This window comes from Equus przewalskii, chromosome 19 (assembly GCF_037783145.1).
Source record: "Equus przewalskii isolate Varuska chromosome 19, EquPr2, whole genome shotgun sequence".
In the NCBI taxonomy this organism is placed as follows: Eukaryota; Metazoa; Chordata; class Mammalia; order Perissodactyla; family Equidae; genus Equus; species Equus przewalskii.
In genome coordinates, this window is record NC_091849.1 from 8231557 (window position 1) to 8256412 (window position 24856).

General features: G+C 42.7%; 1 protein-coding gene across 1 annotated transcript in view; it reads left to right on the top strand.

Moving 5' to 3' along the window:
- The window catches only part of BMP6 (bone morphogenetic protein 6), a 152300-nt gene that overhangs the window by 91449 nt on the left and 35995 nt on the right, over window positions 1-24856 (top strand). The gene's annotated exons all lie outside the window — the stretch shown is intronic.

Here is a 24856-nt window from a genome sequence, read left to right on the forward strand (position 1 = left end):
TGAGTTAGCACATCAGAGTAGAGTTTGTTTTGGTTCTTGTTTTTGGTTTTACTTTTTTCCTTTAATGTCGGGTTTCCTTCAAAGGGTTATATATTAGGTTAAAAAAAAAAGCCCACTATGACGCTAGGAGGAAATACTACAGAATGCTATATAAGCAGAAAACTATTGTGCTACTGTGTCTAATACTGGTTATTAACTGGTTGGTCTTTTTAAAGATTTTATTTTTTCCTTTTTCTCCCCAAAGCCCCCCGGTACATAGTTGCATATATTCTTCATTGTGGGTCCTTCTAGTTGTGGCATGTGGGACGCTGCCTCAGTGTGGTTTGATGAGCAGTGCATGTCCGCGCCCAGGATTCGAACCAACGAAACACTGGGCCGCCTGCGCGGAGCGCGAGAACTTAACCACTCAGCCACGGGGCCAGCCCCTGGTTGGTCTTTTTATTATGGAAATACTTCAATGATTACAATCAGATCCTTCAGTTAACCAGGGTTGTCTATTATTCTGAACTCTACTTAGAGAAGAAAGGGACAAACTTGAAACAAAGGCAAGCCAAGATTTAGGCTCCCACCTCCCCTTCAGCATTTTCACTCTGGAGAAACCAACTTTTAGGTAGGTCCTTGACCAAGCGAGTGTTCATCTAATTTAAAAATAAGGCCTTACTTTTGAACTTTACAATTTGCAAAGTGCTTTTACATGTGTTCGTGAGCTCATTTGATTTTTACTTTTTTTTTTGGTGAGGGAGGGAGATAGGCATATGCTATCATGCTCAGGTCTTCTGGTCTTCGGGGTTCTTTCAACTAGACAACGCTCTTTCCTCCCTGCCTTCCTTTCTCATTGGGCACTAATGTTGACACTCCTGTAGGAGCCTCAATCATTAAAGAATGATGTACTATATATTTATTAAAGCAGAAAACTGCCTCGTGTTTTAAAGCTGAATTGAAAGTGTTTTTTATAATTTTAGTTAACCTTCCGCTGACTAGAATATTAGATTATCCGAAACACTTCCTGTAATGATAGAAATGTGTTGGAATGAATGAACTTTGGGAATCGTCTCGTACAACCGCCTCACATTGCGAAGTGCGGAAATGGAGGTCCAGAATGTCAAGCCGTTTGCCCAACGTTGCTCAGCCAGCTAGTCCCCCATCTGTTATGGGTAATCACATTATGGGCCCAACAGGTGAATAAATTTAGATCATGTCTCCATGCCCACACATTTTTTTAACACATTTATAATTGGACTGTTTCCTTGAAATTTTTTTAAAAAGCATAAAATAGACCAAATCCATGGCTTAGACTGTTTTGTTCTGTTGATTTTTCTCAGGATTTACAAAATACGAAGAATTGCAGTAGATCAAAAATAAGCAAATACAAATTAGAGCCAGGGAAGTTTTCTAGATTTCCTCCTCTCACTGCCATAGGAGTATAAGAAGCGTTCCTAGACATTTCTTTCTTTCTGGAGACAAGAGTGGCAATATCATGTTTGTAAACTTTTGGGGCATTTTATATTCTGCTGGAGGGGATTTGGGAAAAAAATAGAAGAGATTTTGAAATCTTTAATACTCCCTGTAGGATCATATTATTTAACTCGTTACCACCACTTGTGGAATATTTTAGCACTTCTGATTCTGATTTGACAAGTTTTTTCCCACAAACTTGCTAGCAGCTGTAGGCAATAACTGACATCTTTATGTAAGTCACTTATTGTCAACACACACAACTGGAGCAAGCCCTTTCTTGTGGCCTGGTGCTTTTAGAGGTTTCCTTTCTTGTAGACAAACACTGTCTATGATTAAACACTAATCACAAACCAGCCCTGAAAGGGAAGTGTTTCTGGCTGGCTTGGTCCATCGCGCAGAGCCAGCACTGACTCTCCTCTCCTCAAACGGGGGTGCCTCGTCTAGGGCTCGGGGTCCTGGAGCCCTGCTCCATATCCGGTGCAGCTGTTCATCGTCTTCAGGACTATGTCACATACAACTGTCAGGGCCCACCTGGGTCAGAGGTCATTTGTAGACACATTGATAATATCAGAAAAAGGAAAAGGCCATCACAATCTGCAGAAAAGAGGTCCTTTTAACGAGGTGATGATTGCATTTTATAAAAACATAAGCACATGAAATTAGCAAGATGATGTTTTCTGATTTCAGAGAGGGATATCCCTTGTCCAACTGGGGAAAGATGTGAGTAATTAGAGGGGGAAACATCGTTTATAATAACAAGATGAATCGTGAGAATTGGCTGGAGAAGAAAATGAGGGAAAGAGAGGGACCGGCTGTGACCATGCACACGTGTAGGCGTGTGTGTATGTGTGAGTACATTTGTGACTATGTGTGACTGTGTGTGTGTGTATGCATTTGTGTAACATGTGATCACTAATCTGAGTATCTTCTAGAGTCTGAGGTTTTATTGAGCTAGGTGTTCCATGGCAGTAGGATGACCAGCTCATCCTTGTTTGCCTGGGACTGTCCTGGTTTTAGCACTAAAAGGCCTATGTCCTGGGAAATCCCTCAGTCTTTGGCAAACCAGCATGGTTGGTCACTGTACATCTTATTTACAGGTTCATCCTTAAGATCCAGCTGGTGAAAATGATCCAGATGAAATTCAAACGTGGTACAATTGCATACCTGTATCAATGTCTGTCTTGTTGCTCACAGTTAACTGGCTGGAGTTCATCCAGGTCAAGGTGCTAATGTTTTAGGATTGCGTGCCTGACAACAGTATTTTTTACCATCAGATCTAGAGTTCTAGCATTGTATAAGTTTGACTTTGGCAAACTTAAATAAATAGGCAGAGAGAGAAGTGAAAAAGAGAAAGTAGATGTGAGAGAGGAAGAAAAGGAAGGACTGGGGAAGGGGACGTAGGTCCCCAGGCCCTACTGAGGTCTCAGCAATGTCACCAGCCCAAAATAAGCCCAACCATGGGAACCAAGAATCTGTGCTGTAAATTCTTTTCAGTTGTATTTAATTTTTTTTCCGATTACAATATTCTTCCAAAACTTAGCATGTGAATGAAGATGGGCTTTCAATCCTAAATGTTGTTTTTCCATCTTCCAGCTGGAGTTGAGGTAATACTGTGATTTTCAATCAGAAACAGAAGCTGCATTTTTCTTTCTTTCTTTTTTTTGTTAGCAGAGTTACCATAAATTGGACTACAGTGAGTAATCTTTTTATCAGACGGAAAGAGGCATTCCAACCATGTTTCTAGTCATCTGAGAGTATTTAACAACTTCTTTGAGAAATAAATTTAAGAGTTGGTGAAATGAGGCATTCATGTTCCACTTAAGTGATATACTTTTAAATTTTTTATTTTAAATAATGTATTTTTATTATAAATAGAATTATTTATTTTGAATAATTTATAAAATAGAAATAACCAAAAATAAGTAAATCAAAATTATTACAATCCTTTGATAATCCCAGCGAACTAGAATTTTGTTATATGTCCTTCCAGTCTTTGAAAAAGTGTATGTATGTACATTTTAATATATGTGTGTGCATACCAAAGGTATCATCCCATACATACAGCTTTATAAACAGATGCTTTTTAAAGTTTTTTAAAAAAAATTTTTGAGAGATAATTGACGTACAACATATTAGTTTCAGGTATATAACATAGATTCGATATTTGTGTGCATTGCAAAAGGATCACCACGATAAGTCTAGTTAACATCCATCCCCACACATAGTTACAGAATTTGTTTTCTTGGAATGAGAACTTTTAAGAGTTACTCTCTTAGCAACTCTCAAATATGCAATACAGGTTTGTTCGTTTCTGTTATCAAGCTTGCTTTGAGTGTTGCAGCGTTTGCTAATACAGGACTGAAGCTCTTACCTCTAGATGATAAATTCAAGCCCAGGTGGGTTTGTAGGGGCTTGGGAAGCCCAGCAGCTCTCAGAAGAGTCTTTTGGGTATCAGGACTTGCCGATCGCCGTACACTTGATTCTTGTTGCTTCATGTGGCCCCTTCTCCTTTCCCCACCCAAAAAGGCCAAATCTAGGACCTTTCCTATCTCTGCAGTTGCTTTGTGGCCTGGTCACCATAGCATCTTTAGTCCCTGCATTCCTGAGGGGAGGAAGGGCGAGGACAGTCCGCCAGAACCTGACCTGTCCACTCATCCCCTGAGGCAGCTAAGCTTGTGAGGGGGAAGGCCAAGCCCGCTTCCCTAGTCATTCAATTACTCTTTCTTCATCTTTTACGTTTCCCCAGGCACCTCTGTCCTACTGAATGTAGTTCTCCCTGTTGTGGCTGTTGCTGCAGGGGTTCTCTCTTCTGGGGGAACCTCGGCCTTCCTGAGCTGAACAGGACACTCAGGCTGTGTGGACTCTCCGCCTTGCTCTTCCCCCAGCTCTGGCTGTTGGAGCCGAGATCTGTGAGGTTTGGGCCCTATGCTCTGACTTTCTGACCGTGAGAGCTCGAGGGTGCTCCTAGGGTTCTCGCATGGTGCCCCTCGGGACTGCTGAGCAAGCCTTGGGCGGACCGTCCTGCGCTCTGTGCTCTCAGACTCTCCCCCGGAGCTGCCTGGGGGCGAGGTGCTGGGATGATTACTGCCTGGGTTTTGGGGTTTCTGCCCTCAGCAATCACGTGACCGTGAGCAGGTTCCTTCCTTCTCTGAGAGCCCATTTTCCCCAGAGGTGCAGTGTGTGTAGCGACGGTGACCACCGCGTGCGGGTGTGATGAAGATGCAGTAAGACAGTGCATCACTTTGCAAACTATCTGGCGCACAGTCAATATTGAATATATTCTTATTTAAGCAAGACATTCTCTACTTGGTAAGAATATTCGACACTAGCTACGTTGAAAAGGGAGCTATGAAGGGACTTGGCTGTTTGAATCTGAGGAGCAAGAGTTGCTGAGGATGGAGGCTGGCCTAGGGCTGGCGGCTGTGCGTGTGGGCTGCTCGGCCCTGCGTGGTCCCGCCGTGGCCGTGGCTGTGGCCGTGGCCGGCTCTGTAGGGCCCCGCCGTGGACTGGGCGGTCTGCGGAAGCAGGTGGCGCCCCCCTCTGCTCTGTGCACGGCTTCCTGGGTGTGTGCCGTCGGTCCCGGAGCTTTCCTTCTCGCCCCCATTACCACCCGCGCCTGGGCCCGGTTCTCGCCGCCTCCTCTCGCCCCGGCTCACACCTGAAGCCGCGCCGCCTCGCTCACCTAGTTCTGTAGTTGATTTTCCTCCTGGGAGGGCGCCTGCCATCCCTCGGGCCCACCCCATTCTGAGGGCTCCGGGTGGGAGCTCTTCCTCTTCTTCCCACGCTGTCAGTCCCCGCGCTCTCCTTTTCTCACCGCCTTTTAGATTCTCCCTCCTAATTGTTAGCACTCCCCTGGGAGCAGCAGAATAAAACGAAGCAAAATGGGGCAAACTACCCAAAGAGCGGTGGGACTTTCAGAAGCCCGAGTTGGAGAAGTCATCAGGGCCAGCACCCCGAACGCTTCTGATGCGCTGGAATCTCCAGCCGTCGCAACTAGTCCCGGGCCGTCTGGTTCGCGAAACCACAGCGGGCCCGCCGCGCCACTGCGGATGCGACTCCCGCTCTGCGAGTCTGTTCCGGCGGATGCGCTGCCTCCTGTGTTTCGGCCTTGATTCATGTTAAAGTTTGTGGATGTGGAATTTACGTACTACCGCAGTCCTGCTCAACGTTCTCTGCAGCGTTCAGTACTCTTAGCAGTTTTTCTATCTTCTACTCTCCCCGATTTCCTTTTTCCACAGAAACAATCTTCAGTGGAGGGAATGCGGTTCCTACCGTGAGGTGTGCAGACTGTTTCCCTGAATATCTGCGCAGCTCCCTCGTGGAAGGTGATGCTGGTTTTGAGTTATTGACTCTGCTTTGCTCCAAGGCCAGTGGGCAGGAAGAGATGAAAACACCTTTCACTCATGGAGCTTTGCACATACTTTGCAAAACGCTTCCCCACATGTTATCTCATTTAAGTACTGAACAGCTCTATGAGGCAGATGAGTTATTACCTCCCTTTAGCCAATGAAGAAAATAAAATCGAGGAGATTACTCATTCATTCAAAAGGATTATAGGCTGTTAACCATGTGCTGTGCCCAGCTCTAGGCACATGGGATACAAAAATGCACAGTACAGACTTCTTGTACTCGTGGGACATACATTGTGGTGAAGGAGACAGGAAGTAAATTAATAAACTCAGCATAATGCCAGGTGGTGACAAATGGAGTAGAGATCGATAAAACAGGCATTTTAACGGGACAGAGAGGAAGCAGATATGGTATCAGATAGATGATCAAGGAAGGCCTGTCCATGGTGACGGTATTTGAGCAGACACATATGAGAGGTAAGAGTAAGCTCTATGGCTATCAGAGTCAGGGCATCCCTGCTGAGGAAGTAGCAAGTGCAAAGGGCCTGAGGCAGGCAGGTGCTTGGTGTGTTCATGGCATCATCCTATTGAAAAACTTCTTCAGTGGTGTGAAGTGAGGTCAGAGAGCAAGCCAGGCCTAAATCAGGCTGGGCTTTGTGGATTTGAATTATATTCTGAAAACGTTTTTGCTCCAAGAGAGGACGGTGTTGCAGAGTTATATACTGGGGGTGACATCACCTGATTTATGTTTTAAAAGAATCACTGTGGCTGCAGTGTAGAGAACAGGCTGTAGGGGCAAAGTAGAATCCGAAAGACATGTTCAGTGGCTACTGCAGTGGTTCTGGTAACAGACAGTATCTGCGGTGGTTGTGAGCAGGTGGATTCTGATGGATTTTGAAGGTAAAGCAGGCAGGATTTGCTGGTGTCTTGGAGGCCAGTGTCTGAGCAAGTGTTAGTGAGGAGTGCGGGTCTTCCTCTGGCTCGGCACCTTCTTCCTGTGGCCACGGTGAGTCTTTTAGAAGTGAGGCAGCTGCTGCAAGTAGTCTGCTTTCCCCCTTTATCTCCCACTTTTGACTGTAGACATTTATGGATCCTTTCTGACTGTCAACAATAGGGGGAGGAAGTTGGTAAGTTATTGCTGTGTAATCTTTTTTTTTTTTTTTTAAAGATTTTATTTTTTCCTTTTTCTCCCCAAAGCCAACCGGTGCATAGTTGTATATTCTTCGTTGTGGGTCCTTCTAGTTGTGGCATGTGGGACGCTGCCTCAGCGTGGTTTGATGAGCAGTGCCATGTCCGCGCCCAGGATTCGAACCAACGAAACATTGGGCCGCCTGCAGCAGAGCGTGCGAACTTAACCACTTGGCCACGGGGCCAGCCCCTGTTGTGTAATCTTTTAATTTACTTCAAGGACGTGAAGGGGGTCAGGAGAGGCTTAACTGAATATCCGGTTAAACAGCAAGATACCATTTAGTGCATTTGTGATATCTTTAAAAGCCCATTAATGACCTTTAAAATTATCCATGTGCAAATGTGGACTGTGTGGAGGAGGATCTGATCATCCCAAAGGCTTCTGAGCATGCGCTGGAGATAAGAGATGTTTAGTAAATGTTTAGTTGAATTTAGTGATTTTTTTTTTTAGTTGAACATTGCGTGTTGGCTTTTTCTGAAACATGCATGTTTCAGTTCTCTTTCCAGTTGGTGATTAGAGTCACACCTCCCTTTCAGCTGGGATTAGAGTTGATGTTTCCATACTTTGCCAGTGAGGAAACTGAGATGGCAGAGGTGACAGATGGAGGTGCTTACCTAGATGACACCGTTAGCTCCTCATCACAGAGCTGGGAACACTCAGGAGAATCATCTGGCTGAAGCCCAGGCATTTGCTCTCAGGATTCACATCCCTGTGGCACCATTGAAAATATGCAAACTTTCAAGCCACACTCACCTTCTAGATTCTTCTTTTGCTGATGTTGTCTGGTCAAGATAAAATCTGGCCATATCTGGTAACTTTTAAAACTTTAATGGTTTTAAGAGACAAAGTGTTTTCCCTGGTTGCAGTTTGAAGTACATGCTACTTCTTCCAACTGCATGGATGTTGCACTCCATCTGCTGTAGTCCAGTGGCAACCTGTCCAAGAGAACATTCCCCAGTCTTCTTAGTCTTCCCTATCAGCATTTTGTTTGAGGCAGGGCCACAAAAAAGAAAAGTCATTCCCAACTCTTCTGTAGCACTCCCATCCCTCAGTTATGGTCTGTATTTCCCTTTCCCATCTTGGTCCTGCCTTGTCCCACTCATGAGGTTCTCCAGCGGGGAGCAGGACTGAGGACATCCCAGAGATGGAGTGACTCCTGGTGACCTGTGAGTTAGCACCACATCACGGAGGCCTCAGATCCTTCCCATCTACTCAGGAGGCCTGGGGCCGGCTGGTAGTGGCTATGCCATGTTACACATCGGTGCCTCTCTATTTTCAAGCCTGGTTGAGTGGAGTTCCTTCCTGGTTCCAAAGGGCTCTAAGGTAACAGCATCCGTTTCTCTTACTCGACAGGTCGCTTCCAGCCAAGTCAGATCCTCTCTATTGTAGGTTTCACATTCACTTTCTCTTGTTCCTACTCTCCCACGTGACATAGGTCTGTGATGTGTTGGTCTCCTAGGTGGCCTTCTAGTCATCGGGATGCAGCAGAGTTCAGGGGGCTGGTATGATCCCATGCCTGGAGGGGCCTATGGAATTGCCTTTTGTCAGCTTGAGTTTGAATTACTTGAGGACTAGTTATTTCATTCATGGTTTCTTTTGCACTGGGCTCCTTACTGCCAACTTCTGGGCATTTGAAGGCTATGAAAAGAGAAAGATTAAAAATCAGACCCTCAATTGCACTGATGACTAATTGCTCTGGTAGAAGGTTTCAGGGGAAAGACACTAATGATCAGAGGTAGTTTGAATAATTGTACTTGACTTTTTCTCATTCCTACTCTTTTGACTTGGTTTATCTGATTATTGCCAATACCAGACAGGAAGAGAAAAGTCAAGGGAAAGCCTGATGTAGGTCAACCAAGATGTCACACATGATTGTACCAGATGTGCATGGGCCACACAGCCACCTGTGTGGTGAGGACAGTGGGAGCTAGGCCAATCACCCATTACATGGGGGCTGGACTTGTCTCTCCACGGCTGCGTGGTCGATCCTCTTTTAATACTGTGCTTCCTGATTTATGTGGGATGCTCCAGGGATCCCAGTCAGCCTCCTTTCCCCTCATTTCCTCTCACCTGTCTTTTCTCTCCCTATGAACCATGACTTTTGTTAATTTCAGTGCCCTAATGAAGTTGGAATATTTGTCCACATAAATCACAGCCCTAAGTCTGAAAACCAAGGGCAGATGTCCTTGGTGATGTCCTCTCATCTTTATAGCTCTCCTCACTTCTTTCCCAAGCCCATTTTTGCCAAAGCTGTTCACTGGTCTCATCGATCTGTATTTGAGATCCTGAAAGAACCAAGATCTTGTGACTTGGCAGGGCGAACCGCCCACCGTGTGGACTCGCCCACCATGTGGACTCGCCCACCGTGTGGACCTGCTGTGCTTCAGGGAAAACAGAATGTTAAGTAAGTGAGCAGTTTAGCTTGCACTTAATCTGGGGGCAAATCAGTAACTTTACACTGAGATACTCTCTCCGTTGTGTTCTCAGGAGAATGAAGTGAATCAGCGGAGTGAAGACACTGCTCCCTGGTGCTGCACCAATAATAAAGGATAATGTTTTGAATCAGAGAGGGAGAGAGAAACAGAAACCTTTGGCTGGGTACTTTGTTGTTCCCCTGGCCTCCCCCTTCCTTCCCTCAGATATATGCTTGGATAAGAATTTTCTTCCCCAGCCTGATTTTCCTGAACTCGATCCTGCAGTGAAATGACAAGGCCTCGTTAGACATGGAAATTACTGCAGAGCAACAAATCCAAGACAATTATTTCACTGAAGGCTCCAGGAAGCAGAGATGAGGAGCGGTGAGAACATCAGCTTCCAACTCAACCAGATATGTTTTTCTTGCCCCGTTTGTTAATTAGTAAATCAGAACCAAATGAAAAATACAAATAAGTGCATACCGCGAATCTGTCACGCTTAAATGTTTCCCAGCTATTTCTGTCTTCTGACTTTATGCTGTCCAGTGTCATCGTCATCCGTGAGTAAAAACCCGAAAGTACCTCGATGGATTGGAGTCGATTTTAGTCTTAAAAACTGCTTACGAAATGACATTGTTTAGGCAAGGATTATTCCGTTAACTCAGAAGTTACGTGCTTTCCTTTTAGGAACGGGAAGATGGGGTGATAAAGTACTCCTGAATCCCTTCTCCTACTCTTTTAAGCCTCTTGCAAGTGTTTACTGTGTGTTTATTCTTTTTTTTCCCCAAACCGTATGTTCAAATGCTTAATCTCAGTGAGGTTTTTGTTGTTGTCGTTTCACTTAGGAAGTATGGCCCGTCAATCCTTGGAGCACATAGGACTGACCACACCAGCACAGCTATTGCTCAAACGGGACCAGGAGGGCTTGTTGTCCCAGAAAAGGAAAGATATTCTCCAAGAACGGTCCTGGGAGAAGCATTTTGTTGTGTTTTTGCAAGGATGTAGGGATCCAGGTTTTATCTGTTAAAGGAAAGGAATGGCCCCTTTCTGTGTTGGTGTGTTCACATCGCACGGCTGTACCACGGAGACAATCTTGCACCCCATGGGGGTATTTTTTCCATTCTCTTGTTTAGAATCCCCCGGCACAAGCTCATGTCCCACCCCCGGCTCGGCAGCTGTGATCACGTCTTGGTTTAGAACCACAGGTCTTAGTTTGACTGCGAAAGGTTCAAGGGTTTGTCCCTTGCTGCGGCCACGCCAGGCCGGCCAATGCTTGAGAAGCATGGCTCCATCAGCACTGGACGAGTCACTCACTCATTCAACAAATGCGTACCAGCTGTCTACTGTGTGCCGGGTACTGTTTTAAGCACCTGGGACACATAAGGGAGCAAAACCCAATTCCCTGTCCTTGTGGGGTGGACATCTGAGGGGAGTCCTAGCCCTCAGCAGTGACACGCCTGCATTTTCTTTTTCTGCAGCCGCTGGTTTGAATGTTGTTGAGGTCAAGAGGGAGGGCCATGTGCAGGTGTCCCCGAGGAGGGATGTGTGCCGGCCCCGACTCCCCAGTAGTCTGGCCACCCTGGACCAATCACGGGGAGGAGAGGTTGGAAGGGATCATGAGAAAGGACTCTCCCCACATCCCCATGTTTGGCATGCTCGATGCAGTGCCACGAATAATAACAGGTCATCTGATGCGGTGTAACCTGATAGGAATATGAAACCCCGGTAACCCTGGGAACTGAAGCAAGGAATTGGCTTGTCAGTTACTTTTAACTTTTAAAACTTGAACGTTTCATTAAGCCAAATAGCTCCATTGTCATGGTCAAAAGTCCACTGTGGAGAAAGGCAGGATTTAGTGTTTATTTAAGCTGCCACCCAATGAGAGAAACTGTTGCCCAACATGGTTCAGTTCTCAATTATTTAAGGACTGATTTTCCATTTTGTGGATTTTTCATGCTCTTGCTCTCTCTTTCCCTCTCTCTGCAGAAGTTTTGGTGGAAGCAGTAGAGTTTATTGGCCAGGTGAGGGTGTACAAGAAGAAAAATCCTGAGGGTAGTGATCTTGATAAGTAGTGCTTGTAATAAAAAGGCCGTGTTGTCCAGTGCTTCAGCCCCATCAGGTGTTTGCAGAGCACTGTGGTGCACAGAGCCTCATTGCCTCTCACACTACCTCGTGGATAGATGTTCTACCTCATGCATAGAGGGTGGTCCCCAAATCGGTAAACACAGGCAAATCTGTAGGAAATCAGTTGTTGATCTTACATTCTAATACATGGTAAAATAATATTACCTTTGTTTCTAGATTTTATGACCACTCTGTAGATGCTGCAAGAGACTGAAGGCAGTTAAGTAACTTGACAACTAAAAGGAGATATTGCTGCATCTTGACCTCACCTCTTCAGCCTGTTGGTCCCATGTTCTTTCTTGCATGCTAGACCCTGACTTTCAAAAAAGGCACAGTAGCCATTTGATTAGGCCTCTCCTTTTTTTCAACTTTCCCAGGGTTATGTCTGGCAAGAAACTCTCTCTCCCCAGTGCTCAATTTTCGGGCTCTCTTGTCACCCTACTATGTTGACTTTTGACATATCCTTTTTTCCTTTTGACTATTGTTCTACAACATCTGTCTTTTTCTTCTTCTCTTAATTTCTTCTGTAACCCCCCTGGATTAACCTTGTTTATAGTCAGACTCAGCAAACGTTTGTTGCAAACCTATTATGTGCCAGAGACTGTGGTGGGCATGTTCACTCAACACTCGTTGATTCTCCAGCCTCTTTCTGCTCAGATGTCCTGCGTAGCTTGGCCCTGGGGAGGGTGCTTAGCTAATTGCCCTTGTGTTTGAGAGGAGGCTATGATTAAACTCTGATGGATAATCATCAGCCCCTCCCACATTAACTCTGAGGAATCAGTGGCTAAGAAGGAAAGATGACAAGGAACAGCAAAAGAAAGTGAAAGAGGTATATTCACAAAAGAATTGAAAACAGGCACTAAAATACATGTACATGCATGTTCATAGAAGCACTGTTCATGATTGCCAAAAGGTGGAAACGGTCCAAATGTCCATTAGTGGATGAATGGATAAACAAAATGTATATCCATACAATGGGATATTATACAGCCAGGAAAAGGAACCAAGCACTGATACATGATAACCCTATTGATGAACCATGAAAATGTTATGCTAAGTGAAAGAAACCAGTCACAAAGGGTTGTGTGATTCCATTCATATGAAATATCCGTAATATACAAATCCACAGAGACAGAACATAGATTGGTAGTTGCCAGGGTCTAGGGTAAAAGGGGAGTGGGGAACTGTTGCTTAATAAGTATGGGGTTTTCCTTTGTGGTGATTAAAATGTTTTGGAACCAGATAGAGGTGGTGATCGTACAAGATTATGAATGTAATAAATGCCACTGAATTGTTCACCTTGAAATAGTTAATTTTATGTTATGTAAATTTCACTTCAATTTTTTTTTAAAAAGGAATGAAAGAGAAAGAGAGAGAGGAGTGTCAGAGATCTGTTTCTCTGAATTAAGGGTGTGATTTAAAAATTCATTCTGGGGGCCGGCTCCGTGGCCGAGTGGTTGAGTTCGCGCGCTCCGCTGCGGCGGCCCAGGGTTCGGATCCTGGGCGCGGACATGGCACCGTTCGTCAGGCCACGTTGAGGCGGCGTCCCACATCCCACAACTAGAAGGACCTGCAACTAAGATATACAACCGTATACAGGGGGTGGTTTGGGGAGATAAAGCAGAAAAAAAAATTCATTCCATCTTTCTTGTGCGTGGTGACCTTGTGATATGGCTTGAGTATAATTGAAGTAATCTGAGTGGATTAATTTCTTTCCTTTGCTTTTTAAAATTTAGCGTGCTTGGAATTTGTGTCCTGAACTCAGAGTGCAGAGCAATATGCAAATTGGTATTCTGGGTTTTCGTGCTGCTGCTTCAAAAAAAAAACCCAGACAGATGTGTTGAGTTGGTCCCCTGGTTTAGCTGTTTGTGTTCTGGAGAATGCCCCTGGGTCTTGAAGACAGATCCCTGAGGCTGGAGTCCAAAGTCCGAGTTCCGTTCTGGCTCCTTTGGCGTGTTAGGGATATCATGGCGCCCAGGAAAAAGTGTGGAGCAGACCTCAGTCCTGGCTCACGCATGCATTCAACAAATGTTCTTGAACCCTCTATTGGGAGTATGAAGGTGAACATGACATAGACCCTGCCTTTGTGGGGCTTATCGTCTAGTAGGCGAGGTAGCCACACTAACAACTGATCATCTTGGTATAAGGTCAGAGCACAGTCCTGAAGATTTCCATGGGACATTATGGGAACCCAGAGGTGAGGGTCTCAAACCAGCTGTGTCGGGTCGGGTGGAGGAAGGCAGTTAAGGAAGGCTTCCTGGAATTCATTCTTAAAGGAAGATTAAAATATCACTGCATCATCCATTAAGGACTGCAAGTAATGGTTAGAGTTTTAGCAAAAGAGGAACACTTAAAACTAAGTGGAAACATATATTTTAAAAAGAGTTTCAGTTTGATATTTTTCACCAAAGCATGAATAATTATGGGGAAAATACGAACTTTGATGTACCTACCCTTGTGTTATGGCTTTAATAAATTGTTTTTATTCAGAATTGCATAGAAGCATCACAGCATTTTTAACATTTGGGGCCTGTAGAAGTTTTCATCATGGAAGTGAAGGAGGGAGAGATCTTTGAAAGGGCGAGGAGATTGTGTAAGACAAAGGCTCGAGGTCCTGGGGAGTGTGATCAGAAAAACAGAGCAGCTGCATGTCGCCTTAGAGTAGAGTCTGAGGTGGGGAAAGGTGAGGGATGAGGCTGGCTGGTGGTCGGGGAATAGACGGTAGGCTCTAAGCAGGCAAGTTACAAGGTGAAACTGGTGACTGTGGTACTAGCTGCAGTGTGGAGAATGGATGGACCAGGGGTGAAACTAGAGGCAGTGAGACTAGGATCTGTCTAAGGGCAGTGGTCCTGGAGGGAGCAGGACAGGGGGGTTAGAGAAACTTCTGGAACAGTGCTGGCCAATAGAACTTTTGGCAATGGTGGACTTTTACACTGATGTCTCCACCAGCCACACATGGCCCTTGAACACTTCAAAATTGTCTAGTGTGACTGAAGAACTAAATTTTCATTTTTAGTCAGCTTACATTTAAATAGCGGCACATGGCTAATGGTTACTGTATTGGACAGTGCAGTTCTGGACGGTAAAATCAGGAGTTTTAGACAGTAATCAGCAGTGATTAATTGGCCATTTTGGAGTGACAGGGTGGACAGAGGTAAAGCTACAGGGCGGGTTAGTGGTGAGATGATGAGTTTCCTTCTGTGCACGTTGGCTTCAAGTGCACAAGGGGCATCTGGGTGAAGAAGTGTACCTGGCAGTAAGATAAACACATTCCTTAAGGGAGAGCAGTGGGCTAGAGATGGAAATGTGGGAGGCATCAGCATAAAATAATATTTGAAATCATAAAAGTGAGTGGCATAGGGAAGCCCCTTAACTGCCTTTGCCTTCAGATTCCTATTGATGGTGATAATATTTGCTCTGTCTACCTTCTGGGAGTCTTCTGAAAAACAGATGACATAATGTGTGTGAAAATGCTTGTAAACTCTTCAAACATTAGGTGGGTTTGATAATATCATTAGGTGTTGAGAGGAATGTGTCCCAAATGTTATTTTCCAAACACTAAAGATAAAATGAAGACTTTAAATTTGGGAAATGTTGCAGACCAGATAATCTGAAAGGCCCTCCTGCTAAAATATGACTAGATCTAGGATAAACAAAAGCAAATATGTCTCCAGCATAAATGTCAGGGGCTCAGGACATCTTTGAGGACTCTCCTGAGTGTGTTACTGTGAGCAAACATCAAAGCCGGGTTTGTGTGAGTGCAAATACCAACACTCCTGCAGATCACGAGACCAGCACGGGGTCTGGGCCAAGGTGCAGAGCTGTCCTGGGGTTTCCAGATTAAGCCAGGGCCCTCAAAGAGAGAGAAGTGATTCCAGGTTGGTAGTGTTCATCCCAAAAGTAAATGTACATCTTTTTATTTTTGAAGAAAAACAACACCAATTTAAACATTCAGGTTGAATTTTGATCAAGAATTGCCTAAAGCGCAAAGGAATAAACCATCAAAATGGAAGTCATCAGAGGGATGGGAGGACAATGCAGATTAGGTTTCCCAAGGACTTCACATGTTAGAAAACAGACAAGTTAGAGAGAAAGTGTAAGACAACTATATAGGAAATACGCAGAATAAAGAATAGTATAATACATTGTAGTAATCTAGGACAATTGACAATTGAAAATGGCTGAGCAGAACACCAAACAAAAATGACAACAAATAGAGCTATTAGAAATTTTTAAGAAGTCATTAAAATGGCAAACTAATAGATGGCTTAAACTATACATTAAACACAGCTGAAGAGAGAATTGGTGAACTTGTCGATAGACCTGAAGAAATTGTCCAGCCAAGGGACGAGGAGATAAATTATATAAAAGAGCAGTTAAGAGACATGGAGATTAGAATGAGAAGGTCTGGTATAAATCTAATTGTTATTCTTGAAGGAGACACTAAAGAGAATGGAGGAGAGGCCATCATCGATGAGCAAATGGCTAAGAATTTTTCACAACTGATGAAAGATAGGAATCCACAGATTCGTGAAGTACAACGTAATCTGAGCAGAGTAAACAAAAGGAAATACACAGCTAGGCATATTTTAGTGAAGCTGCAGCATGCCAAAGACAGTGACGTTATGAAAGCAACCAGAGAAACAGGATGATCTAAAAACAATGAAACAGACTTCAATTTCTTCTCTCAGTCACAGTGAGGACCTTCTGCCTGTTATTGCTGCACAGTTGAAATGAGAAGTGTGAGAGAATGGTTATTTTTCTCTTTAGGCTGTCTCATTTATGTATTTTGACTGAAGTTGTTAAACTTTTTCTTAATTGTGAAAAAAATGCATGTTGTGTATATTGATTTTTACTAAATGTAGTCTGATTGCTTTTTTTATTGAAGTCCCATTGGTTTATAATATTATATAGATTTCAGGTTTACAGCGATGTATTTGACTTCTATGTAGATTGCATTATGTTCGCCACCAGAAAGTCTGGTTGCCATCTAATTGCTTCTTTATAACAAGCTTTATATAGTGGGCAAAAATGTAGTTAATTTGATATTATTGGAGCTCTATCAAGGCTGCAGTTATTCAGTTTCTTTTCTCATGACACAAATTTATTGGTTTAAAGGCTGGACAAGTATTCTCACATGTTAGCTGAGGTCTACAACTTATTTCTGTTGCAAGAAATGTATAGTTGTAGCTGTTGAACTTCTTCCCAAGCTAAAGTGAAGTTAACATCTGTATTTGGGTATGAAAATAATTCTAAAATGAGTTTTTAAAAATAAAAAATGACTTGGTTAACCCTTACTACTAACCATGATATATAGGCACTTATTGCTGGTCGTAAAGCTCTTTCTATGTACTGGGTCTAGTCTTAAAAAGTCATTTAGAATCAAAAGGCAGCCGAGGCAGTTCCTTTGTGATGACAGAACAGTTCTGTATCTGGATTGTGGTTATAGGAATCTATACATGTGATAAAATGTCATAGAATTATATCCATACATACCAAAAAAATGATGTAAAGATTGGTGCAATCCTATTAGGGTCTGTAGTCTATTAAGGAATTATGCCGGTGTCAGTTTCCTGGTTTTGCTATATTGTTCTTCAGTTACGTATGATGTTACATGGGATCCTCTACTATTGTTTTGATCCATTCTACTATTTTTGCCACTACTCGTAGGTCTGTAATTATTTAAAATTAAAAGTAAAATTTAGGAAAAAAGCCACTTGGAGCATGACAGCCAGGAAAATGGATTCTTCTTGTTATTTGTGAATCTTATAGAACATTAATACAAATATTTAGAAATATTTGGTGAACCCTGGAGGGTGAACTCTGTCATCTCGTTGTGGTTAAAAGGTGAGCTGGAGGGGCTGGCCCGGTGGTGCAGTGGTTAAGTGCGCACGTTCTGCTTCGATGGCCCCAGGTTCACTGGCTCGGATCCCGGGTGCGGACATGGCACCGCTTGGCAAGCCATGCTGTGGTAGGCGTCCCATATATAAAGTGGAGGAGGATGAGCACGGATGTTAGCTCAGGGCCAGTCTTCCTCAGCAAAAAGAGGAGAATTGGCAGCAGTTAGCTCAGGGCTAATCTTCCTCAAAAAAAAAAAAAAAAAGAACTGGAGAGGGCAACTCAGTGTCTGTGTTACTATTTAAGGTTGTATACTTGCAACATAAAGTCAAAAAGTGGCTGTTGTTACAACCCTTGAAAGACTAGCCAGAACTGGCCTTGTTGCCTAAAATTAAATAAACTTTTGCCATAGCATGAAAAATTGTTTACCATAGTCAATGGAATGGCAATTTTTAAAAAAGTGTTTCAGGTTTTTCAAGTTTGGTTTATAACTATTAAGTGGAAGCATGAAGCATGAAGCATTTGGGAAATCCAGAATTTATTGTGGAATGAATGTAATTGCCTGAACTAAGCTTTAGTGAATTAACTGTTGAGTGAGTCCACTTCATAAGAAAATAATGACTATGCGTGTACTCTTCAATGCATTAAATCGAGAGATTGTTCTGGTCTTCTCCCTCCCTGTCTCCCTTCTTTCTTTTCTCTTTTATATTTGCAGTTGAATGAGGTTGTGTCTTTTTCTCTAGACAACTTTAATTGAAATAATTCAGACTTAGTGGGATGCTATTCAGAAAATACCTATATTAAAATCTTTATTACAATAAAACTAAGTAACAGTGAAGAAAAAGAAAATGATCTTCACTAAGACAAATCAAGGAAAAGGGAATCCACAAATAACCAATTTTAGAATGAAAAAAAAACTGTAGATAGAGCAGAGATTAAATAAGAAGAGAATACTCTGAAAATTTTATGGCAATAAATTTGAAAAATTAAACCCAAATTGACAAACCTCTAGAAAATGCTAAATGACTTAAAAAGAAATAGATAGCTTGAATATTTCTATATGTTTAAAGGAAAATGAATGAGTAATTAAAAATTTTCCCCGAAGAAAAACACCAGGATCAGATGATTTTACAGGTAAGTTTGCCAACCTTTCAAGGAAGAGATCATTTCTTGAAAGAAAAAAAGGGAACATTCTCCAACTTATTCCAAGAGCAAGCATGACTTGAAACCAAACAACACTGTATGAGATGAGACCATCACCAGTGTCGGTTATAAACACAAACGCAAAAATTCCAAACCATAAATTGCAAAGGTAGTGGACACCTTTAAGCAGACACTTTGGTCAGTGTTACGGACTGTGTGTTTGTGTCCCCCAAAATCCATATTGTTGAAACTCTAATCCCTAATGAAATGGTATTAGGAGATGGGGCCTTTGGGAAGTGCTTAGGTCTAGATGACGTCATGAGGGTGGAGCCCCCACAATAGGATTAGTGTCCTTATAAGAAGAGAGAGTGACCCCGTGTGTGCATGCACCAAGGAAGGCTATACAAGGACATAAGCAGGAAGAGAGCTCTCACCAGCACCTGGCCCTGCTGGCACCCTTTTCTTGGACTTCCAGCCTCCAGAACTGTGAGAAGTTAATGTTTGTTGTTTGAGCCCCCCAGTCTGTGATATTTTTGTTATAGCAGCCTGAACTCGCTGAAGCAGTCAAGGAAGCCCGTCTGCTAAGCTTTCTTATTAGGTGCGATGATTTGTAATGTGTCTCTTCCTCTTCTGTTATTTAATCTCAGCACTCCTGAACTAGACTCCTGTATAAGACTAAAAATGAGCATCCTTGCCTTCTTCCTGATTTTAAAGGAAGTGGTTCAAAGGTATTACCATTGAGAATGTTGTTAGCTGAGATTTTTTATGTAGACTCATTGTCAGGTTAACGGAGTTCTTTCTATTCCCAGTTTAGAAGAGACTTAAGAGACAGAACAGCCAAGGGGAGTGAGTGGACTTTGGCTCCTGATTCCAAAAAACTAAATGTAGAAAAAGACAGTTTTTGAGGTATTTGAGAAAATTCACTTATGGATTGGGTATTAGAGGACAGTGAAGAATTGTTTTAACTTAGGTGTGATCGTGCATTGTGACTGTATAAGAAAAATGCACTTTTTATTAGTTTTTTAAATTGCGATTAAATATACATAACATAAAATTTACGACTTTTGCCATTTTAAAGTGTACAAGTTCTGTGGCATTAAGCACATTCACATTGTTGTGCAACCATCGCCACCGTCCGCCTCCAGAACTTTTTCATCTTCCCAGACTGAAACTGGATACCCACTAAACAGCCGCTCCTCATTCCTTCCTCCAGCCCCTGGCAACCTCCATCCTGCTTTCTGTCTCTATGAATTTGACTGCTCTGGATACTTCATATCAGTGGAATCATACAGTATTTGTCCTTTTGTGACTGGCTTATTTCGCTTAGCATAACGTCCTCAAGGTTAGTCCATGATGTAGCATGTATCAGAAATTTCCTTCCTTTTTAGGCTACTTAATATTCTTTTGTATGTATTTACCACATTTTGTTTATCCATTCATCCGTCAACAGACACTTGGGTTGTTTCTGCCTTTTGGCTTTCCGAATAATGCTGCTGTGAACATGAGTGTACAAATCTCTGTTCAAGTCCTTGCTTTCAGTTCTTTTGGATACTCATACGTACCCAAAAGTGGAATTGCTGGATTGTATAGTAATTCCATGTTTTTCTCAATGGCTGTGCCATTTTACGTTCCCATTAGCAATGCACAAGGGTTCTACTTTCTTCGCATCCTTGTCAACACTTGGTAGAAAATGCCCATGTTTTTAGTAGATCTATGCAAGGTAAGGCTGAGGAAGGAGAAGAGTTTCTCATCACCCATTCCCTGCAGAGCAGCCATGCCCCACCCATAGAACTTCAGCTCCTACCAGCTGACGGGCAGTGTGGCCGTCTGCCCAGGCTCCCTTCACTCTTAGCTTGATGGTGCCTGTATTTACCATGTGTGCCTGTAAAACTTCTATCATGACTCTGAAAAGAAAGACTTTCAGGGAAAAAAGAGAAACTAAACACTCTGTGATTTAGGGATCCACACATGTGTAGTAAAACTGTTCATTTTTAAAAGGCAAGGGAATGCTGGGCTCTATTTGTGATGGTAGGGACCTTTTGGGCAGAGGTGGGGATGGCATCAGGGAGAAATAGCACAGTGTTGGTCATGTTCCAGTTTTAAGCTGGGTGCTGATTTCCTTGGTGCTTTATTATTACGTCTCATTACCTCTGTTAATTACTTGTGTCCTTTTGTGTGTATAATATTACATACTTTACGTTTTAAATCTTAAACCAATAACTTTTATTCCTTAGGGCTGTGGTTCCTACATGTTGGCCAAAGGTCTGGTTCTGGTCTGAAATTTCCACTGCTGTAGTCTGAGGCAAAAATAGAGAATAGAGTGAGTTTTATAAAGCTAAATTTATTCAAGATGAAATCATAGAGTTAAAAGGATGCAGTCTGTTGTCTTGTTTCTTCTACTCTCAGTAAAAATGGCAAACAGAAAAAATGGATGACCTTGTATAAGGTCACTACCATCAAAAAGATGTTTTCACTGGTCCTTGAAATAAAAAATTCTAGGAATTATTGCCCCAGAGAACACAGCACTGTGTTCAGTAGCCAAACACCAAGGCTGATGATACTCAATATAGTGATTTCACATACTGCCCTTTTCACAGAAAGCATCTCTCTAATTTAAAGAGCTAATTTAGAGGAAGCGTTAATTGGCCCTATCTAAAGACTCATGAGTAAATTTTAATTACTCAGCAAAGACATACTCTAAGCTCAGAGGAGTTGGATTCTCAAATATCAGCCTATGATAGTCACGACTAACATTTATTGAGCATTTACTCTCCCATTGACTATTTTGTATAGGTTGTCTCACTTAATTTTCCGAAATGTTCTTTTTCCCGTTTAACTGACAACTGAAACTTTCACTAATATGTTGCTCAGTATCCATAAGTAAGAAAAAGGGGAGCTGGAATTAACAGTTTGGCAGTTTGACACTTCATCAACACTCTTAGCTACTGCTTAATTGTGTACCACATATGGCACTTCCATTTAAAAGCCAAGTGTTATGGGCTACAGAGTAGGTACTGAGCACTAAATTCAGAACTCAGCCCTCTCCCTTTCGTTACCTCTCATTTCTTGAACTGTCTGATATTTAAGGAGTCCAGAATCATAGAGCTTAAAGGGGGAATGCTAAGCTTGTTGGAAACATTGCTGTTTTACCATTGTGGTCTTCAAATGCTATTGCAGGCAGTGACCTAATTGTGCTCATTTCTTATACCCTTCTGAGACATTAGCAAATGCACTGTGTAAATTCAATCATAGGCAGAAGATTGAGGGAGAAAGGGGGAGTTCCAGCAAACTCCAGTGACTGGTGGCTGAGGTATCGTGGGGAGAATGGGGAAGGTGGTACAGCTCCAAGCTAAGAGGCATAAGGAGAGGTTGAGAAGACAATAGAGTGAAAAGTTTGGGTGAGAGAGCTTAAAAGGAGGTCCATAGTAATCAGAGACTCATGGGGCTGAGGGGACCGTGAATCTCCTCAGAGAAGGATAAAGGAAAAGCAGAGGGAAGTTCACAGTGCTTCAGGATAACGTTATCTTAGTAGAAGAGAAATGGGAAAATGCACATATAAGGCAATGAGTTCTAGTTCACACTGCAAGAAAATGAAGACTGTGAACTATGCTTCTATTTTCTCATTTTTAGATTCTTTATCTCTCTTCACATCTATTTGTGAGCATTTGCCAGAATTCTTCCTTAGTCATACATATTGCCTTCTAGGATTTCAAAATCCTTATCCTTAAGAATCGCATGCAATTTCTCCCCTTCCTAGCAAGGTCAGACTTCCCTTCTTTCTTCCTCTCTCATTCTCTCCTGTCCTCCCTTCTCTTCTCATGTTAGTTGCCTATTACTGTGTAACAAATCAACCAAAACATCGTGGCTTAAAACAACAATGTACTATTATCTCTCACAGTTTTGAGAAATGATGAGGTTGAACCGAGCAGTTCTTGCTCAAGGTCTCTCATCCAATTGCAGTCAGGTGGTGGTTGGGGTTGGAGTCATCTAAAGTCTCCACTGGGTTGGATGTCCAAGATGGCGGGCGTCCTCGTAACATGTCTGGTGCCTCAGATGGTTGGAGACTGATAGACTCTTCCTTCCCTCCCTTCCTCTCTCCCTCCCTCCATCTCTCTGTGCACCATACAGCTGCTCTACATGGTTAGCTTGGGTTTCCTCACAGCATGGAAGTTTCAGAGTAGTTGGACTTACGTGGTAGCCATATTTCCCCAGACAAACATTCCAAGAAACCTAAGTGGAAGGAAGTTCGAAGCTTATGATCTAGCCCCAGAAGTCACTCAGCACCACTGTTGCTGCATTTTATTGGTCCATAGATGGTCACAGAGCCAGCCCAGAGCCACCCCAGGGGAGGGGGACCAGTCAAGGGTGTGAATACAGGGAAGTGTGATTTATTGGGGGTGGCGCACCTCTCCAAAGAACTAGCGAACATGTTTCTCATTTATTGAAATTTCTGTCCCTTTCTGTGTTCCTTATAAGTGAAATATCTTGTTACTGTTGTATATCTTGCTTCACATCCATTTTTTTCCTAATTGTTTATGTTAAGAGCCATTGAAAGACTTCTTTGAAGCATTCTTATGTATTCTCTCAAATGAATCTTAAGAATATATTTGCATTTATTGATATTAAAATTTAAGCAACCCAAAGGCCCTATAGGAAAACTGTATGACTGTTTTTGAGAAAATTTCCTTGGGAAATCAGATTTGATTCACTTTCTAACCACTGATGATAACGTATCAGACTTAAAAGGCAGATCAGTTTTAGGGAAAAGTGATACACCGTCATGTGTGGGTGTCCTTGGGTGAACTCTCCAACAATATTGCTTTTCATGCCTAGCCACTAATTAAAAAACCTGTTCTCCTGTTGGGACTGAACCATGGTTTACTTTCTGGTTGGACCTTTTTTTACTTTTATTCAAACTCGTACAAGCCAAAGGTATTCTTTTTTAATCATCCCCCTCCCACAAAAAAGAGAGAACTTGAATCTAAAAGATGTGTTGCAGAGGCACATGGCAGTTTGAGAAATTCTGTATTGAAAACCTTGTGCCTATAGATGGCTTCCCTTTCCCGAGATTCTGCAAATGCCATTGAAGTCTTAGGTTCTTGCAAAGAGTTACTGGCTTTTTTTTTTTTTTTAAAGAAGCTAAATCTCCAAAGCTTTTCTCTGGTGATTATGGAGAACAACACATGTGAGAGAAAGTGGGCAGTTGGAGGTGGCAAATAATTTGACTTTTTTTTTTCTACCCACAAGCTCTGGGAAAACTCTGGCATAGAGGATTAATTTGCTCATGAGATTTCACTGCGGTTGCCATTAAGAAAAAACTAACAGGAACAGCAGGAGAGAAGCGTTTCCAAACTCTGGGGAAAAGAGTTAAGGATTTATGGTAGGAAGCAGAGCTCTCCTTTTTCTCTTTTACAACAATTCTGAGTTAAGCATCTGAGGTTGGTATCATTTCTCTCACACAGGACTTTATATAGCTGTCTGAAAGCTGACTCTGAAAAATGATAATTAGCAGTTGTAGTTTCCATAATTTGTCTTCATGCAGGGAAAATATTCCATTAAAAAAAAAAAACTTTTAGACTCAATCCTTTCCCAATTTTTTAAAAAAGCATTGGAAAATAGCAAGTTGTACCATTGGTGATTTGCTTCCACATCTCTATTGTCATGCGTGGGTTCTACAGGCAGCTTCACAGTGCACAAGGGCCCTTCCTTTCCTTGGTTTCCACCAGTTGAGGGAGGTAATAGACTTTAGTGAGAGCAACATTTTCTAGAAGATTTACTCTAAACCCCTCAATAAAAATTTCCACTGAACCGCAGGCAAAGTATGAGGACCCTTTGAGCTTTAGGCCCAGGCAAAATGCACTGCTTGCTCCCTCCCCTACCACCACAACCCCTACCAACGGTCAGCTCAGGGCTACCCTTGATCATGTCAACTGCTTGATGGTGAGAGATGAACCAGCCTGAGGGGGCACAGCAGCAGGAGGGAAAGGGGGCTGGGAGGGCATGAGGGGGGCCAGTCACCAGACATGTTCTTATTCATGATTTCCTTAATTCTCACAACTTCCCTGGGAAGTCGTATTATTCCCGTGTTTGCCGATGAGGAAACCCCTGAAGCCCAGAGTTTAAATAACTTGCTTTCATGCAACTTAGTTAAACCAAGTATTTAAAGTATTTAAACCAAATAAAATCTAAGAATTTCGTTTAATCCTTGGGTAAAATGAGGGATTTTAATTCCAGCCTGTCTAACAGCCCAGCCAATGTTCTTTCCACCTCCTGATCCCTCTCATAAGCCATCGGTAACTGGTAATCCACATATGAATGAAAACGGGGAAACTTTCTTGAGG